The sequence below is a fragment of the Symphalangus syndactylus genome, chromosome 10, assembly GCF_028878055.3.
Source record: "Symphalangus syndactylus isolate Jambi chromosome 10, NHGRI_mSymSyn1-v2.1_pri, whole genome shotgun sequence".
NCBI classification, from domain to species: Eukaryota; Metazoa; Chordata; class Mammalia; order Primates; family Hylobatidae; genus Symphalangus; species Symphalangus syndactylus.
This window is the reverse complement of record NC_072432.2, coordinates 15,033,458-15,054,217: the sequence shown is the minus strand read 5'-3', so window position 1 is coordinate 15,054,217 and position 20,760 is coordinate 15,033,458.

Genomic DNA, 20,760 nt, shown 5'->3' with positions numbered 1-20,760 from the left:
TTGATCAGTTCTTAATGCCCTGTAATATCTGGAAAATTGTTGCTTAATATGATAAACCTGTCAAACAAATAATTTTAATCTAAATTTAGAGTTACAAAGTGTTACCTGCTTGAAAAATTATTCCAAAGCTATTAAAATAATCTAAGGTTGGATAACTGCAATCTTTGTATATACAATCCTTAAAATCCAAAAATCATATTGTCGGGTGGTTCAGAGGAAAAACTTTTAGCTTATTGTAATACTATGTAGTCTCAGAAACTCTACCATAATGTAAATTAACACAAAGCAGATATTATTTTTACATAGGAACACATTTATCATGGGTTAGAGGGGTGCGGTGTTTTTTTTTCTGAAGTATCCACATTTATAAACCATTGAGTCATCAAAGAAAAAATACAGCCATAAACTTTATATTATCCATGATTGCAATATCATTTTCCAAATCTGTAAAAATGTGTGTGCATAAACCCCTGCAGTTGTATTGTACTTTAGTCATGAAAAAAATGAATGCACTAAAGATAATGAATCTGTAAATAATTGTGCTTGTTTTCTAAGAATTTGGAAAGACTTTAAAAGGATTCTGTTAAAAATGTAAAAAGTGTCCAGGGTGGCTTAATCTGGTTCCTTCTTTTTCTTTCTAATGATTTCCCTTGTGGCATTTCAAAATCCTCCCATTAACATGGAGCAGCACTTTGAAAAATTGCCTGGAGTTTTTCACTTTTGCTTTTAGATGACAGAACTGTGCATCAATAAGCTGTTGAGTGATTGAATAAAGTCTGCAAAAGCTAAAATGGAAGACTAAATGTAGCAATATGGATCTCCTGTAAGGGTGAAATTCAAAGCTGCAAAAGGTAGAAACTGCCTCTCCTTGACAAGTGCTAGGTGAGCTTAAAGAAAGGCACATTTAGAGATATTGCATAATAGGTGCATTCTCTCAGCTCTATATTTTTACTCTATGCTGACTGTGTTGCATGCTTGCCTATGGGAAAAAACTGGGGCAAGTTATGCAGCATCTTAGACTAGGAGGTAATCTAAGAGGTTATTTAGTTTAACCTTCCTTGGAGTGCAGTAATATCATCTGTAGCAGTGATGCTTAAATGTTTATTTTAATAGCAGACACTTCCTTCAAAAAGAATTGTACTTATAAACAGTATGCTAAATAGAAAAAAAGTTGAGTTACTCTGGCTGGGAAAAGCAACCATAAAATTCCTCTTTCCCACAACCTCTTCCATAGAGGTGCAGGGTCCTCAGGTCTCTGCTAAACATAGTGTGAATGCCCCCATTCTCTAATGTCCTGGAGAGGTGGCACACCACTTAACAAGCCCACCCACTCTGATTAGGGGCAACGTTTAGTCCTAAATTGTGCTACTTACCTTGAGTCAAAAATATGTTTCACATTAATTTCCCACTAGTTTTGCCCACCAACGCTACTTATTATCAATTCTATTGACTCTTCCCCACAAGAACTCTTCAAACATTTAATGCCTGGTATTAAAGCGAATGTAAACTTTTTCTTCTCAACAACTTTCAGAAAATACTGAAGCCCCTCTTATGTAAAGATAATGTTTATTTTCTTAACACATGCCCAGCATATATGCTTTGTATGTGTTAAACTACAACAATCCAATGACTAGATTCTATTATTATTATTTACATCTCTCAGAGTTTACTGAGGGGCCCAGTAGTTCCTCAGGGTTATATGCCTACTAAGTGGTAAAGTCAGAGTTTAAATCTTATGTTATGCTTTTTAAATCAAATTATTATGAGTGAAAAATTCTTTATATCCAGTATTTTGGAAATAGTCTTTTATCATAAATATGTTCTGCAGATATGTTCTTCCATTCTGTAGTCTGCATTTTCATTTTCTGTAGAGCAGATTTTCTTTACTGATACATGACTCATTTTTCTTTTATGGTTTGTACTTTTTATTTTAGTTTTTAAACTAGAAGTTTTATAGGTTTGGCTCTTGTGTTTAGAGCTCTAAGCCAGTTAAAAATAATTTCTGATATGAGATAAAGATTGAGCTATTTCTTTGTTTTTTCCATATAGATACTGATATATTCCACCACCATTTGTTGTGTTGGGGCCAAGGAAAACTTACCCTTTACTCTCTGAAGGTTTGCTGAAAATCACTCATGAGAGGCAGATTAATAGGAGAAAGGCACATACATTTATTTGATTATGGTTTTACTTGACACAGGAGCCTTCAAAATGAAGACAAAAGATACAGAGGAAATTGTCGATTTCTATGCTTAGATTTAAGAAAATATGGGTAGCTGTATAGAGATATGATTGGATAAAGAGGGTATAATCTAATGTTGATAGACTTAGTAGGGAAACCCAGCAACGTTAGTCTGTCTGTATTCTGGGGGGCCTCTCGGAGTATGAATTTGCTTTCATTTTGTAGGAGTAGGACACTCTTTGGAATGGGGATCTTATGACCAATAGTCAAACAAGGTTGATCAGCTAATGTTGTTATGGCCAGTTTTTATACAGAAAGGTGTGGGGGAAGAGTAATATTTTTAGGTTTCATGGCTGACTTTGGGGAAAAGGGTTCTGGTTTCTTTGACTTGCCTTGGGGAAGAAAGTTTCTAGTTTTTCTGGCTAGACCCTAAGAGGATAATAGGTTTGCTTAATGCCCTCAGAGGACAACATTCAATGATTAGCCTCTGTTTATGGTATTAGTCACAAATTTCACAATGAAATTAATTTATATTTATTGAATGTCTATGAGATGGTTCATATTGAGTGTCAACTTGATTAGATTGAAGGATGTAAAGTATTGTTTCTTGGTGTGTTTGTGAGGGTATTGTCAGAGGAAATTAACATCTGAGTCAGTGGACTGGAAGAGGAAGACCCACCCTCAATGTAGGTGGTACCATCCAATGGGCTGCCAGCGCCACTAGAAAAAGCAGGTGGAAGAAGGTAGAAGAAGCTGGCTTGCTGAGTTTTCCAGTTTTCATCTTCTCCTATGCTGGATGCTTCCTGCTCTTGAACATCAGACTCCAGGTTCTTTGGCCTTCAAACTCTAGGACTTACTCTAGTGGTATGCCAGGGGCCCTCAGGCCTTTGGTCACAGACTGAAGGCTGCACTGTTGGCTTCCCTACTTTTGAGGCTTTTGGACATGGACTAAGCCACTACTGGCTTCGTTTTTCCTCAGCTTGCAGACAGCCTGTTGTGGGACTTCACTATTGATTATGTAATAAATTCTCCTTAGTAAACTCCCTTTCATATATACATATATCCTATTATTTCTGTCCCTCTGGAGAACCCTGACTAATACAGTCCACCATTTACATTGAGTAGTTATTTAATCTACGAAAGATCTTACTGACCACCTAACCAAATCTTTCTCTTTAGAAACTATAAACTGGGGCCAGGCATGGTGGTGCACACCTGTAATTGCAACTCTTTGGGAGGCTCAGGTGGGAGGATCACTTCAGGCCAGGAGTTAGAGAACAGCCTGGACAACATTGAAAGACCTCATCTCTACATAAAATGAATAAATCAGCCAGGCGTGGTGGTACAAGACTGTAGTCCCAGCTACTCGGGAGGCTGAGGCAGGAGGATGAATTGAGCCCAGAAGGTTGAGGCTGCAGTGAGCTATGATTGTGCTACTGTACTCCAGTCTGGGTGACAGAGTGAGACCCTGTCTTAAAAGAAACAACAAAAACAACAAAACCCCACTAATTAACTGGATATCTTTTATTCCTAAAATTTATCCTGAAGTAAGTCCTCCTACCTACCAACTCCTGTTGATGAATATAAAGCTTATGGGGAAGGGAAGAGGGAAACTCAGTTGTGATGAGTTCATAGCAGATGGCACACACTGTGTCACCATATTTGCCTTCAAAAACCCTGTGAGCTCTGTGCTAACATTCCTTTCAAACAGAGAAAAGTCTGAGATGAAATTCGAGCCACCCTGTCCTCTTGACAAAGTTGTGTCACCATGACAATTGTAGACACACCTAAAATTTATTATTAGAATATTCCAAGGCTATGCATATTTAATTGGAAAGTGATATAGTAGATTTTTAAAAACACATAGGCATAAAAATTAGAAGACTGAGTTTTAATTTAGCCCATACCTCTTGATGTCTGTACCATGTGACAATTCACTTAATATTCATGAGTCTCAATTTTCTCCATTTATAAACGGGGTTAATCATAACATATGTATTATTATTAGAATTAAATATGTCATATTAGGCATTGGAATTATTAAAAGTGTAATAAATATATACTAACCTCCTTGTCTCTTTAACTAATACATAAATATATAAATGACAGGAATGGAACAAGTAATTTTCCCCACAGCAGGGTTTTCCAATCAGCAAATTTTATACATATACATAAATTATGTATAACTTACTTATAATTATTTATTACTTATAATTTACTTACATAATTATAAATTCTGTATGAGATACATTATTATATAGAATATATAGTTTATTACATAGGTTATATATCAGTGATATTTATCATCTATATCTTTTTAGTATAAACATTTTCTTATATATTTTCAATATATTCTGAGTTTCAAAGTCAAATAATTTGCAGATATAAAAGACAAAGTTTTATTATCCTTGTTAACTTCAAGATCCATGTTTTTTCCTGCAGACAATCAGAACGAATATTTTGAGGAGGTTATAAAGTTGGCTTTTGCAGGATCACACTTGAGAATTACCTACTATAAAATTTCTATACACGCAGGTCACAAAGATCACCCATAAATCATAAAAAAAAATTCTTTTCCAGACTATATAACCAAATCTGGCATTTGCTTGCACACTTTGTCTTTGCTGACAAATAATACACTTAGTCTCTCAATCATAAGAAGCTCAATGTCTTGTAACTTGACTTAAAACTCTCAGACTCTGTCTTGACATAGATTCTCAGTCTATGGTAGAGTAAGCTGGAGGATTAAAAAGAAATATATAAAATTAGTCATCTTTCTCCCCATCATTTATAGCCATGGAGGTTGTTTATTGTCATAGGCAGTCTTTAAATCTGAGCTTCTTTTCTCATAAACTGGTATTTGCTCCTTCTCTTTTCCTGCTATGAATCATAATGCTGTTAGTGAAGTGGTGTCGTTGTCCAGGGTAAATTACCCAAGGTCCTTCGTCTCGTGCCAAGAAGATTAAGGACACAGACACACAGGAAGATTGAGTTTAGGAGTGCAGGTTTAATAGGCAAAAGAAAGAGAAAGGAGAACCACTCTCTCCCTTGCGAGAGAGAGAGGCTTCCAAAAGGAAAATCTGGCCCCTTGTGGATGGCGCTAGACTTTATAGGCAGGCTTGAAGGGGCGGTGTCAGATTTACATAGGGTCCACAGATTGGTTCAAGCAGATGTAACTTTTACATACCGCCAGGGAAGGCTGGTCACCCCACCCTAATCTTATTGTGCAAATAGGGTATTTGCCTGGCCAGCGCCATATTTTCTTCTTCTTACTCTACACGTGATTTGGCAAAGAGAAGGGAAGATGGAGCAGCCATTTTGAACATGCCTAGTCCCCTGTAGTATATTCCTGTGGGGACAACTGCCGGCATTCACCCCTGCAAGCTCCCAGCTTGCTTGTCTGTGTCTGCAGCTCAATTTTACATACTGCTCTTCGTTAGGAAAGAAAATGATTTGGTGGCTGCTTTTCATTAAACGGCAAACCTTACCAAGGACTCCTATGCCCTTGCTATCTGCCTAAATAAATGCTTCTAAACTCCTACATCATTAGGTTGGTGTAAAAGTAATTGTGGTTTTTGTCATTTTAATGACCCTGTCTCCAAATCTGGTCACATTCAGAGGTACTAGGTATTAGGACTTTAACATATGAATTTGAAGGGTGTGGATGAAATTCAGCCTGTAAGGGTTCCCATGTCTGTAAGGTGTTGCTGTGATTAAATGAAATGCTATTTAAGAAGGAGCTTGCTGCAAAACCACCAAATAAGGGCCAAAATCATTAGCAATAATTGCTACTTCTGACATTTTATTTCAGAAGTAATGTCTCTTGGTAATTTTTATTACAGCTGTATTGAGGTATAATTTTCATAACATAAAATTCACTTTTTTAAAGCGTACAGTTCAACATTTTCTTAGTATATTCAGAGTTGTTCAATCATCTCCACAATCTAATTTTAATATATTTTCATCTCTTCCTAAAGAAACCTCATACCCATTAACAACCACTGTTCATTCCCTTCTCCCCTTAGGTACTAAAAACCATTGATCTAGTTTTCTATCTCCATGAATTTGTCCGTTTTAGACATTTCCTCTAAATAGAATCTTACAATCTGTGGTCTTCTTTCACTTGGCATATCTTCAGGTTTGTTTATGTTGATGTATAAGTACTTGTATTAGTCTGTTCTCAGGCTGCTAATAGACATACCCAAGACTGGGTAATTTGTAAAGGGAAGAGGTTTAGTTGACTCACAGTTCCACGTGGCTGGGGAGGCCTCACAATCATGGCAGAAGGCAAAAGAGGAGCAAAGTCACATCTTACATGGTGGCAGGCAAGAGAGCTTGTGCAGGGGAACTTCACTTTGTAAAATCATCAGATCTCATGAGATTTATTTACTACCATGAGAACACTATGGAGGAAACTGCCATCATGATTCCATTTTCGCTACGTGGCCCAACCCTTGACACATGGGAATTATTACAATTCAAAGTGAGATTTGGATGGGGACACAGCCAAACCATATCAGTACTTTAGTGATTTCTATTGCCAAATAATATGCCATTGTATGGATATACCACATTTTGTTTATCATTTATCAGTTGATAAGCATTTGAATTGTTTCCATATTTTCACTGTTGTGAATGACACTGCTATGAACATTCATAAAATTGTTATATAGACATATGTTTTTATTTCCTTCCCTTGGACATATACCTAGGAAGGGAATAGCTGGTTCATAAGGTAACTCTATGCTTAACGTTTGAAGGAACTACCACTGTGTTTTCCAAAACTGTTGTACCATTTTACAATCCCATTAACAATATATCAGGGTTCCAATTTCTTTACAACCTTGCCAACATTTGTTATTGTCTATCTTTTTTATTTTAGCCATCTTAAAATAAAATAGGCATGAAGCAGTAGCTTATTGTGATTTTGGCTTACATTTTCCTAATGACCAATGAGGCTGAGCACCTTTCTATGTGTTTATTGACAATTTTTATATCTTATTTGGAAGATCTATTTAGATCAATTAGTCATTTTATAACAGAGTGACCTTTTGTTATTGAATTTAAGACATCTTTACATAATCTGTATGAATCTCTTATGAGACCTATGATTTGCAAATATTTTTATCTACTTGGTGAGTTAACTTTTCGCTTCTTAATGACATTCTTTGAGTACAAAGTTTTCTAACTTTGATGATTGTAGATCATCTAATTTTGATGATTGTAGATCTTCAATGTAGTGGATACCAATGTATTCATTTGTTGTTGTTGCTTGTGCTTTTGGCATCATATCTAAGAAAATATTGCTTGTTCCAAGGACAAAAATATTTACTTTCATATTTTCTTATCCGATTTTTATAGTTTTACTTCTTATGTTTAGATCTATGATCTATTTTGAGTTAATTTTTATATATGGTGTGCAAGAGGGTCCAATTTCATTCTTTTTCATATGATATACATTTGTCACAGCACCATGTGTTTGACAGACAGTACTTTCCCAATGGAGTTGTCTTGGCATTCTTACCAAAAGTCATTTGATGATAAATTAAAAGTTTATTTCTAGAATCTTGTTTCTATTCCATTGATTTATATTAGATGTCTATCTTTTTGTAAGTAGCACATCTTTTTTATTACTGTGGAAATGTATGAAGTTTTAAACTTGGGAAGTATAAATCATCTAGCTTTGCTGACTTCCAAGATTGTCTCAGTTAGTCTTGATCCCTTGCATTTTCATATTCATTTTAGAATTTGCTTGCCAAATTCTATTTTTTAAAAGCAGCTTGGGTTTTGATAATTATATTGGATCTATAGATCAACTAGTGGAGTACACCCTTTTTTAGAAATATTAAATCTTCTGATCCATAAATATGAGATGTCAGTCCATTTTTAAGTTTTAATTTCCTTCCATAATGTATTATAAGTTTTGTTATAAAACTCTTACACGTGTTTGTTAAATTTCTTCATAAATGTTTTATGTTTATAATATTGACAATTAAAATTTTTTAAGTTCATTTTTGGATTGTCCGTTTCTGGTATGTAGAAATATGTCTATTTTTTTTAAATATTGAACACGTGCCTAGCTACCTTATTGAACTTGCTTAATAGCTCTCATAGTTTTCTACAGGGTTTCTTATATTTTATTATGTACAAGATCATGTCATCCGAAAGTAGAGGTAGTTTTATTTCTTTCTTTTCAATCTGGACATTTTTCTTTTTTAAAACTTGTATGGTGCCCTGGATAGACTCCAGAAAAATGTTGAATAGAAGTGAGACAGACATCCTGCTTTTGTTTATTATCTTGGAGGAAGAGCACTCAGTTACCCCATTTAGTATGGTGTTACATGTGAATTTTTCCTACATGCCATATATCAGGCTCAAGAAGTTTCCTTCTATTGTCTGTTTGCTCATATTTTTATCATGAAAGGGTGTTGGATTTTTTCAAATGTGTTTTATGCATATGTTGACATAATTATGTGGTTTTTGTTCTTTAGTCCATTTAACATGATGTATTACATGGATTGCTTTTTAGATGTTAAACTGACTTCACATTCCAGGGACAAATTCTATTTGATAATGGTGTATTGACCTTTGTATATATTGCTGGAATTGTTGTTCTATTATTTTGTTGAGGATTCTGCATCTATATTCATAAGGGATATTGGATTATAGTTTCTCTTAATAGAAAGAGTTCAAATTTTATGTAGATCTATATTTCCCTCTGATCACTGAGGAATCAAAAACATTTTATTTTCATTAGGGTGCAACATTGTTTCTACCTAACAAAATCTTATGCTTAATTTTAATACCCACATACCTCGTTTTATAGCACTTTGCTTTATTGTACTTTGCAGATATTGCAGATTTTACAAATTGAAGGTTTGTGACAACTCCCTCAAGGAAGTCTGTTGGTGTTATTTTTCCAACAGCAGGTACTCACTTCATGTCTCTGTGTCACATTTTGGTAAGTATCACAATATTTCAAAATTATTATTGTTATATTATTATATGATAATTGTTATATTATTATTTCTATGATCAAGGACCTTTGATATTACTATTGTAATTGTTTTGGAGTGTCATGAACCATATCCATGTAAGACTGCTAATGTACTAAATGTTTGTGCTTTGACTGCTCTACCAGCCAGCCATTCTCCCACTCTGTCTGTCCCCTCAGGCCTCCATATTGCCTGAGACGGTTTTGAAATTAGGTCGTTTAATCACCCTATAATGACCCCTAAGTATTTCAGTGAAAGGAAGAGTGGCATATCTCTCATTATAAATCAAAAACTAGAAATGACTAAGCTTCTTGAGAAAGTCATGTCAAAAGCTGAGATAGGCAGAAAGCTAAGCCTTTTATGTCATGTTGTGAATGCAAAGAGACAGTTCTGGATAGATCAAACCAGCCTCAACCTTCCTTTAAGCCAAAACCTAACCCAGAGCAAGACTCTCAACTCTCTTTAATTCTATGAAGGGTGAGAGAGGTGAGAAAGCTGCAGGAGAAAAGTTTGAAGCTAGCAGATGCTGGTTCATGGGGTTTAAGGAAAGAAGCTGTCTCTGTAACATAAAAGGGCAAGATGAAGCAGCAAGTGCTGATGGAGAAGCTGCAGCAAGCTATCCAGAAGATCAGGCTAAGATCTTTGATGAAGGTGGCTACTCTAAACAACAGATTTTCAATGTAGGTGAAAGGGCCTTTTATTGGAAGAAGATGCTGCTTGGGACTTTTATAACTAGAAAGAAGTCAATGTCTGACTTCAAAGCTACAAGGGACAGGCTGACTCCCCTGTTAGGAACCCGTGCAGCTGGTGACTTTCGATTGAAGCCCATGCTCATTTACCATTCTGAAACTCCTAGAGTTCTTAAGAATTTTGCCAAATCCACTCTGCCTGTGCTCTGTAAATGGAACAACAAAGCCTGCATTACAGCATATCTTTTGCATAGCAAGGATTACTAAATATTTAAAGCCCACTGTTGAGACTTACTACTCAGAAAAAAAAAATATCCACAAGGTGGCTTAAACAACAGAAATCTATTTCACACGATTATGGAAACTGAAAATCAAAGGCCACATGCCAGCTGATTCTTCAAGAATCTCATGAATGAGATTTCTGAGAAAGAAGGCCTTTTCACAAACACTGCTTTAATGTAGTTATTTGAAACAAAGTGTGGGTTTTCTTCTTTAGTTTACATCCTCTTTCCACTACAGTGTCTTGTCTTATGAGGTAGATTAAATATGCCTCTGGTGTCTTCTCATTCTCCCTTCAACTTCCCTCTCTTTTCTCCTAAGTCTTAGCAACCCAGTTATGGGCTCAAGTCCTATTCTTTGTTCCATCCTTATCAGATCTTGCTCTCAATCTCCCAAACTATTGGTGGATTTTCGGAAATTAACCTTAGGTGTAAATCTCCCAGCCATGTCTGCATTTTGTTGGAGAATTCTTTGGAGAGAGGAAATAACTCATCCTGCGAGGAATGAATTATAATGTCGATTTTCTGGCATAATATGCAGTGGTGGGGAAACTGCTTTTGATGAGGAATCCTGTTTATGCCTATAAAACCACACTATCTTGGGCAATGTTAAGGGTAGATCAGGTGGTGAGGTTATGTCTGTGAATCACTTTAATGCCCTCTAGGGCTCAGGGATGCTAGAGACTGTAGTGTTCTCAGTCGAGGAAAATCTGATGAAGAATTAATTAGTTAGGGGAACAAAATCTGAGACCATGAACTACACAATTCTATACTGGATGGAGCAGTGATGGGGAAAAAAATCCAACATCCTATTATCTAGTCTTACATGAAAATGTTGTCTACTTCCCTTCAATTATATGACAGAATGGGCTGAAAGCAGCAAGTTTGGGTTTTTGATATCTTTAAGTATGTTTGTTTGCCTATTGGTTTATTACCTTCTTAGTAATCAACTCTTTGTCCTGAAGAGTAAAATTAAGAGTATCGTACATCTACAATCTAAATTCAATAATGGTTAACATACTCTATAGCATATATTTCTTCCTGACAACTTTGCACTGTTGAAATGATTGCAGTTTTACTCTTCTAAGACTCTGTGCAGAACTCATACTTTATAAATGTGGAAACAACCTTAATTTAGAAAAGATACAAGCCAGAGAATTAAGAGTATTTTACACATATCTTCCACCCCAAATTGCAGAAAGGTACCAAAGCAATCACAAAAATCAAGATAAACTCACATTATACCTTCCAGTTGGCAAATTCTTATCCCTCTTTTCAGGAAGATAAATGACTAGCTCAAGCAGTTTATTCACTTGTACAAAGTAAAAGGAAGACACATGACTGTGAATTTGACTTATGAAACTGATCAGAAAAAAATTCCAAATGTACTATATTCTCTGTACTATGTTCGCTATATATGTATAAATGTACTATATTCTCTAAGAGAAGGCAATGGTGAGAGCTTTAAAAATATAATATCTCGCTATCCTGCAAGTCCAATGTTGACCACTCTAAATCACCATTTATCTAAATGTTAGATCTGTTCAAGTTTGATGTCCTGAAGGACCTTCTGATTTTGTCCATAATGGTATTTGTGACTTTATACCACTCTTATTTCCAAATGTGATTACATTTATTACCTTAGTTATTAATATCTCTTCAAAAATAGAATCTGATATCCCAACAAATGTATGTGGTATCGCTGATTTGCTTCCAGTTTTTGGCTGAGGCCATTTCATCACATTTGTTTTTCACATCCCTCTGGCTTTTTCTTGTTTTCTTTCAAAGAGTTTAAATTTTCAGTGTTTGCATGGAGCCATATATCCCACCTTGATCCAGTCATGTAGTTCCCACTGACTTCAGTGAAAAGGCCACAGGAGGACTGAGGGCAGTATTAGCCTTGAGAAAAACTCATAAATGGACCAGCATGTACATCTGGTCTTGAAAGCACCTTTAGAAACTGTGATAGAGATATTAGGAAAGATAGGACGGAGCATCAGAGGGATTTTCTTCTCTCAGATGCGACTAAAACAAGAACTGAGCCAAACGACCTATTTCTTGCTTTAAGGAACGTTAGCAGCAGAATGGGAAAGACTTGAAAGAATTTCTCAGCTGCAAAATTTCACTCCAGGGACTATTTCTTTGAGTAGGCTCCAGCTACTTAAATTGAAAATGAAATTAAGCATTTTCAGAGATTTTTCTATTCCTCCCCAGCCAGCATCTCCCAAATCGCCTGCACTAGCAAATGAGATGCTTGGTAAAATATGGCCTTGAAAGACCTGCCACCCTCCTTCCTGCAAGTGGAGTGGCTATTTATTACATTTCATTCAAAGCTGTCATATACACTTCCTCCACTGTGATATAATTTATATTTAAAAAAAATTCTTAAAATTGGACTGACAGTGAAAACAATGACTCAGCTGAAATTTCTAACAGTTTCAGAAACAATGAGTGTAAGTGACAAGATGAGTCAACAAGGAACTCTCAGAAGTTTGAGATCGGTAACAAACAATATATTATATTAAGCACTCATATATTCATGTACCCTACCTTCCATCTAGTTGTATTTCAAGACAATGATCCCATGTAAAAAGTCTCCCAGACCCTTTTATTTTTCTCTAATAATCTCCAATTGCATGAGAGCTGAATAGTTGATTCTTGAGGTAGTTAGAATAAATATACATGAAACAAATATTTTAAGATATATACACGTTATCTTATATTCTCTTCTTAGTAAATACAATTTGAAAAACAGCAAGAAATCGTTTTTATTTATATGATATGAATTTCTTGTGGGGAGGCACATTTCTTTCCATAATGTTCTTTTATACTTAGAATAAAACCCAAATTTTGGAATAAAATCTAAATTTCTTACCATGACTTAAATGGATTATTTTACATGAAATGGTTCCTGGCAATTTATTCTCTATGACTTTTCTCCTTTTTGAGTCTTCTGCTAACTGATTTTCTGCTCCTCAAATAAGCCAAACTTGGAACCTATGGCTCCATACACTTCGTTTTGAATTCTACTCAAATATCATTTCACTAGCAAAGTCTTCTCTGACTATATGATTTTAAAAAGTATATTTCTACCAGCCTGCAACCCTGACTAATATTTTAAGTAAAGTGCTAAGTGCTAAGAAGACATGTGCTATTTCTGAAACCTCTACACCTAGACCAGGGTATATAGGGAAAACTTAACACATAACTGTAAAATGAATGCATTTGTGAATCTGTGAAGTCATTATTCCACTATTTCATAATCCAGGTTGGTAGATTGTTTTCTTATGATTGGTTAGGTTAAACATTTTAGGGGCGACTACAACATTGGTGATACTGTGTATATTTTCCATTGTTTCACATCAGAAGACATATAAGTTTGTCCTGATAATTATTAAGATGGTGATGGCCAGAACTCTCACGTGAAAAGTTCTCTTTTGTCATTGTTATTACAAGAAATTGATGGAGTGATACTTTGAGATGGTGTGAATATTCTGTTCCCCAAGAAACATTCACTCAAAATGTTCAACATCTTTGACAGACATTGCTATAATCAGTTACTATATTTGTGGTTGCAAAAGGTAGTTTATTTAACTCTATATGTTTTAGCTAATAGTTTTTTTGCTCTCTCTCTCCATCTTGCTTTCTCTTTTTACCTTTTCCTTGCTCTTTTCCTTTTCGTTATGGTTTTGAGCATTTCTGGGGACTCATGGAGTCTTTTGTATTTTGTTTATTGTAATCTGTTATTTTTTTTCAGTGCTTTTATTGTCTACATTTGGCCAGTGAAAGTCTCCTTTTGACATGTCCAATTAATTTATTCTTCCTTTCTCTCCCCTTTCTTTTCCTCCCTCTTCCTCTTCCTCTTCTTCCTCCTCCTCTTCTTCTTCCTCCTCCTCTTTCTCCTCCTCCTCCCTGTAATACAACAAGATGTTTCAAGCTCAACTTGTACTTTCTCTAACCTAGTCCTAGTATTAGGCATTTGTCCATGGAACTCTAGTTTCTAGAGAATTGTATTTATTTAGAAATCAAGATCTCAAAGATTATTGTGTCTATTGTTACTGAAGTCTTTTCTTTTTCTTTTTTTTTTTTTTTTTTTTTTTTTTTTTTTTGAGACAGAGTCTCACTCTGTCACCCAGGCTGGAGTGCAGTGGCACGACCTCAGCTCACTGCAAGCTCTGCCTCCCGGGTTCTGGCCATTCTCCTGCCTCAGCCTCCCGAGTAGCTGGGACTACAGGCACCCGCCACCAGGCCTGGCTAATTTTGTTTGTTTGTTTGTTTGTTTGTTTGTTTTTTTGAGATGGAGTCTCGCTCTGTCGCCCAGGCTGGAGTGCAGTGGCGTGATCTCTGCTCACTGCAAGCTCTGCCCCCCGGGTTGACACCATTCTCCTGCCTCAGCCTCCCCAGTAGCTGGGACTACAGGAACCCGCCACCACGCCTGGCTAGTTTTTTGTATTTTTAGTAGAGATGGAGTTTCACTGTGTTAGCCAGGATGGTCTTGATCTCCTGACCCCGTGATCCGCCTGCCTTGGCCTCCCAAAGTGCTGGGATTACAGGTGTGAGCCACCGCACCCGGCCTGTTACTGAAGTCTTATGCTTCTAGACAACTTAACTGAATAGAGCTAAGAAATACTGTATAAGATCACAAGATTAAACTGATACCTCCAAATCCAATTCAGTACTAAAGAGTTTTCTCCCCCTCTCCCCAATTATTTCCATACTCCTAATTTAATCACAGCGAAAATCCTGGCTCCAAACAATAAATGTAGTTATACAGGTGCTGAATTCTAAAATTTATGCAAAGCATACATAAATACTACAGCAAGTTAATACTGCCATTCATAATAAACCTATTAAGAAACATTCAAAATTTCATTTCAGTTTTGTTTTTCTTTAGACTATGTCTAATTCTAAATTTATACAATTGGAGCACTATATTCGAAAATCACATATGTTTTCCAAGGATTATATTATCAATTTCATATAAAGCAAGGTTCCTTCATTTTTGTTTATATCCATGTTTAGGATTTTCATGTTTATTTTGCATTTACTTTTATTTTTAATGTATACAATTACAACCTAGTTCACAACCCAGCATTATATAACATAGGCAAGTGTACTGGTTTACTTAGAGAAGACTTTCTCCTATCCATTCAGCTCCACCATTGCCAGCTTCCCCACTCCCCACATACCCATTTTCAATTGTTTCTGGCTTATATCATAAGTTTCTTTTTGAGAAAAAAAGTCAAGTTCTTATTTTCTCTCTTTTTTAAACCTACGTTTTTCAGGCTGCTTTGCTTTTTGAAACTATATTCTTATCAGTTCAGTTCATAGAGATATTCTTCAATCTTTAAGATGCTTATTACTCTATGTATTTATAATATTTATTCAATCCATCTTTTACAGTTGAGCACTGAGGTTATTTTTTATATACTGCTATTCAAAAAACTGCTGCAATAAATAAACTTGTGCATCTATGGTTTTGTATTAGTGAATGTGTATTTTCAAAGTAAATTGTATTGCTGAGTGAAAGGGTAAATGTAGATGTAATTGTGTTACATAGTGCCAATCCCCCCTCCTTAATGTTAGAACATTTTGTGCTCCATCAAAAATAAATGAGAGGGATCTTTTATTGACAAATGTATTTCTCATTGTTTTAACTATTTCCTATGATAGCAAGCAGAGTGTCTGCAATTTAGTGGCAATGAAAAACATGGTTCTCATTCTAGATACCTTCACCATTTGCATCTAAGTACTTTCCAACAGGATGAGAAGCAAATTGTGTATAATTTTTTATTTAAAGTTTTTTAGAGCCATATTAGAGAGAGAATAAATGAACTTGGAAACATATTTGATAGCATTCTTTCAAATATCAGGTAATATTTTAAAAATTACCTGCCAATAAGTATAAGTATTTTCTCCAACCACATAGGAATTCAATAAAAATCTTGGTATTGTGGTATGTAAATCCCTGCACCTTTGATCATATATGTAAGAATATGGTAATAATCATGTGTTAATTCTAGAACCAGGATTTGAAAATAAACTGGGAAATGAGGACAAGAAATCTCCCAGGAACGCACAACCACCCTCCTACTGTTTTGTTAGATGTGACCAAGGGGACACAGGTTGCATAATGCTGCTGCTTAAGAGACTCACTTTCTATTAATGAGTGAAGGGGTAAGGCCCACATCAAGGGGCTGTTCCAGTTGAGAAGCTAACAGAGTATGTTATGCTCAGGACTAAATGCCAAAGTAAACTAAACACACATTAAATAATAGCGCCTTCAAACTTTCGTACTGTCTCAAAACCAGGGCTAAACCTGCTTTTGAATTCCATCTCCTCGAGCAGTTTCATTTATACTTCTTAGTTGTTCTGTTGAATTATAACAGAAAAGACAAGATCATTAATAATGATATCCTAGCTGTTGACAACCTGCCATGATAAACCAATACTCTTAACATGAGTTTGCTGCATTGGTCACAAGTACTGAATAAATATTTATCAGAGTGCCCTGGATAGGTCTTTTATTACAACAGTGGTTTAAAAACTATTTTAAAATGTATTCCATTTGTATTTCTACTACTATGTGAATCTGTTTTTCCATTCACATTCAGATACTAATTGATGGTGTATATTCTTAGGAAATGTTGTCGTTGGTTAATTCACAACTAACCAAGTGGTGCAAATTCAGATTATATATTCAATTACTTTAGTATATTGTTTGCCTTCAGTACTTGCCATCAACCAAATGTTTTTTTTTGTTTTATATGTTCAATGATTTTTGTGGCAATTATGTTGCCATGAATCACCATGATATCAACCTTCCCAAACGTTTTACCTGTATTATATGACTTAACCCATTAATTTGTAACTTTCAAATATTATAACATTAAATGCCTTAGAACAACTTATATTTTTCTCAGTGAGCAAATAACTTAAATCTAAGGAATAGAGCAAAGTTATGCTACTCTAAATAAATCCCAGTGTCATGTTAGTGGACACAACATGAAGTGAAAATAACAAAATGTAATGCATTAGCCTCCGTCCTCTCCAAGGTACTCTTGTTCTGAATAGTAACAGGCCCATTTTTCATGAAAATCTTTATTTTTTTTAAAGATAATTTCTACCACAATCTTCTTCCAAAAATATTAACTTCAATCAAATTCTGTTATACATTTTAGCTATCAATTCATGCCTTGAAAGTAAGGTTTTAAAAATAATCTATTTTAATAAAAACATTCACTATATATTTTATGATTGTTTTGCTATCCCTTTGCCAACAGCTCCCTCTATGTTCCACAACACAGATACTTCTTGTTCATCCTCTGGAATACACTCTTAGAAAAGAGCTTAAATAATTCAGTATTATATAGAGAACACCAGGAATATAGATTTTTTGATGCCCCTATTTTCAGAAGTGTGACTTTTTGTTTAAACTAGCCTTTTATTGTTTTTGTTCATTTTTAAAAGATTGATTCACTTAATGCCAATTTTAATTACATTTTACACATATGACTACCTTAAGTAGAAAGAACTGGGATCATGGAGGCAGACATAATATACTAACATATTTGACAAGATTCCTTTCCCTGGAAATTATGTGTGTTCCCTATTTATGTCAATATTTCACTAGTAGGATAAAATTAAGCTGGGTTGACTTTTGAAATGAAATATAGTTAAGGAGGAGGACATTTTGTTAAAACAAAGCATAAGTATCAGTTAGTGGAAAAAGCTGACAACCAACCCCAGAGGCCACCCCTAATCTAACTAAGCAATTATGGAAGGCTTACAATTTTGTGTGGGAAAAAAATACAATTAAAACAATGATCTGTGAAATAAAATTTCACAATTGTTTTCTTTGTGTTCAATAGTATCAAATGCATGAAAAAATAACTGCCAAACCACACTTCTTGCAGCATCATTAATTACTCCCTGCTCTCTTTTCTGTGGACTTCAGAATTCTTCTTAGCACAATATTCCAAAGAGCCACAGGGTTTGTGTATTAGATAAAAGCTACTAAGTTACGTTAATATCTCCCCACTGGAAAATATATTTTAAAATTTTGCTGAAGCAACTGTGCTAAATTTTTGATATAATAATTTGGAAGTGTATGCACCACGATCAAACTAGTTTGTAAAACTATTTTATACTGGATATAAATATTTTTTAATTTATAGCTTAAAGTTAATTTCAAGCTATTCAGCTTAAAGTTAATTTCAAGCTATTCCATCCGGTTTTATCAAGATTCCAATGTGATCTCTGATAAGGAACTTGTTATAGATTACTTGATTACACAGAAATGTATACATTTAAACTTATAAATATACATAAATATATATACATATGTATATTATGTATGTATATATGTGTATATATACACATATAATTATGTATGTATATACATATGTGTATATATGCATGTGTATGCATATGCACCTACACATACATACACACACATATGTGTAATGATTTTTGTGGCAGTTTTATATATATATGTGTGTGTATGTGTATCTATCTATCTATCTGAATCTATCTATATATCTATCTATCTATCTATCTATCTATCTATCTGCATTGTACCTAAGCGGGATAGAAATTATAGAAAGTTGATTATTTAAAACAAATATCTCTACCCACATGGAATGCATATTAGAACACCTCATTTTCTTACTTAAAATATTTTTCACAAAAACTAAATTAAAGAGGTATCATTCTTTCCATTTTAAAAACTGGTAAATTGAACATCAGAAAGTTTAGATAATTTACTGAAGTTACACAGCTAATGTATGTCAAAGTTGAAATATGTCATACATTTGCCTGATTCCTAAGATGGGGTTCTTAACATTCCTGTGATATGATCTCCTTTTCAAGTTGACCCCTAAATGTGGTGCAAATGTTATTGGGAAAGCACACCATACATGTTATTTGTAAATTACATGGTATATGATCTTTGTAAATTACTTTGTTCAAACAAAATTGTACTAGAGGAAAAGATTATTGTCATGGTTAGTCAAAAGGATGCTGTCTCAAATGTAAAAATGAGATTTACAAATAAAAAAAATTCACATTCAAAAATCTCAAAAGGCTGGGCATAGTGGCTCATGCCTGTAATCCCAGCACTTTAGAAGGCCGAGGCAGGAGGATCACTTGAGGCCAGAAGTTCAAGACCAGCCTGGGCAACATAGCAAGACTCTGTCTCTAAAAAATAAACAAAATCTCAGCAGCGAGGTCAAGAAATATGAACAGAGAATACACAGAATAAGAAATACAAAGATCTTATCAACAGAGCGACACACAAGTAGTCCAAGAACAATAACTAAATCAGATGTTACATATGCTTACCTAGTGGCATAACATTTTTATAGATTTATAAAAGCTTGTGTTTGTAGGGATATAGAGTAAAAGAATCTCAAACAATGATGACAGAATTACATATTATATAAACCATTTGGGAGGACTGTATATACATTTTAACTCAAGTATACTTTTAGTAGTCTATCTCATAAATATGTAAGAAAATATGTACCAAGATGCATATTACAGCTTTATTTGTAAGAACCAGCTCGACTTCTTGAAATTTGGAAAATGTTTAAAGAAGATACTGATCATCCATGTTGTAGAATAAAAGAATTGAATGGGTAGAATGTAGAAACATTGAACAACATTCATAATGTTAAAAAAAAACAGAAATAATCTTAATAAAGTGTATGGAATATGACCTTGTTTCAAATATTATTCACAACGGTTAGTCATAGGCAATGGGAACTGGAAAGATAAAGGAAATATGAGGAGGTTTCCTTATATTGAACTTTATTCAATTCTGTATTTTAAAAACTTTCAAATATATGTATTTTCTATTTGTTAAAAATAATAATTTTTTTAAGTTTTTTTTTCATTGGAGAATCTGTCTCTTCCCCTGAGCTAACAGTAACATAGGTAAAGCAAAAAAATTCAAAAGAAAGCAACAAAGTTAAGTATACTTTCTACTTATTCTAAGTTATATCTGTTTATCTAAGATTACAATAGAACAGAAGAAAATCCTGTTTAGAAAAAAATCATGGCAGTGTGAATTTGAAAGCATTGCTTCTCCATAATACAAAAAAAGTGACATTGGATAATTAAGGAAGGTAAGTTTAACATATAACAGATAAAGTACCTTTTTGGAAGTGAAAATGCATTATCATCTCAACCATAGGACAATATGTAATTCAAGTGTTGTAGGGAACTCTAGAAAATTAAGTGATGTTTGAGCTATCACCAACGTAAATAAAAGAATAACTCAGTTACAAAAATAAAACAATCAAGACATACCTAAATGCTAAATTTCTTTACTTCTTTTATTAATCCCATCTATTCTTCATTCCTTTCATACATAACATTCCAAAGAAATGTATGCCTTCTTAAATCTCAGGATTTCCTCAAGAGGCTCCTCTGTCTAGAGACTCTTATGCTCCCCTGACAACTCTGTTAGTAGTCTAACCTAGAGGAAAATGATTCTCAAATTCTCAGGGGCTTACAATTAACACATGCTTATTTTTTGCTCCTGCTCCATGAGGCAGTTGTCCTGGGTCCTGTGGGTTTGCAGGCAGGGATCCACATGTTTTAGCATTTCAGAA